Source organism: Oncorhynchus gorbuscha, linkage group LG08 (assembly GCF_021184085.1).
Source record: "Oncorhynchus gorbuscha isolate QuinsamMale2020 ecotype Even-year linkage group LG08, OgorEven_v1.0, whole genome shotgun sequence".
NCBI classification, from domain to species: domain Eukaryota; kingdom Metazoa; phylum Chordata; class Actinopteri; order Salmoniformes; family Salmonidae; genus Oncorhynchus; species Oncorhynchus gorbuscha.
Window position 1 is genome coordinate 15,929,796 of NC_060180.1, and position 515 is coordinate 15,930,310.

Below are 515 nucleotides of genomic sequence, written 5' to 3' on the forward strand. Positions count from 1 at the left end.
GATCTGGTCAATATTTAAATATTATATTTTGATTATTTTTTTTGTTGTTGTTTTGACCATGGCTGTAACAAGTAGTTTAGACTCTTTTCCTCTGCAAATAATTTGAGAAATTCTGGTCCGATAAGGTCTACCAAGTGCAAAACATGTCACTGAAATGTTTATTTGATAACCAAAATGCCATACGTTGTCTGGGGGAGTTTTAGATGCAATTTTTTTTTTTTTTTTTAACAAATTACTTTTTTTGTCAACTACAACGTGGCAATGGTGCAAAAAACGTTTTTTTTCTAACAATTGCAACTTTATTTTTCAAAACAAATAATGTCCCCAAAAATATTTTTAGATTTGTACCTTTTTCAAGATTGAATGCTGAAAGCAGAAGAATCTGTGTTATTTAGAATTGTTCTAGTGCCTTCCTTAGCTTGATTGTACTATGTGTCTGTGTTCCTCTGCCTCGCGCGTGTCTGTCTGACTGCCCACAAGGTCGGCATGAAGCGGTTCCAAATGATCGTTCAAGT

General features: G+C 33.8%; 1 protein-coding gene across 2 annotated transcripts in view; it reads left to right on the top strand.

Moving 5' to 3' along the window:
• Window positions 1–226, top strand: part of LOC124041255 (phosphatidylcholine:ceramide cholinephosphotransferase 1-like) — a 54,600-nt gene extending 54,374 nt beyond the window's left edge. For both annotated transcript variants that reach the window (XM_046358628.1, XM_046358629.1), the window contains exon 6: window positions 1–226. This exon is cut by the window's left edge and continues 451 nt beyond it. The gene's annotated coding sequence lies outside the window, so the exon portion shown is untranslated.
• Window positions 227–515: the final 289 nt, after the last annotated feature.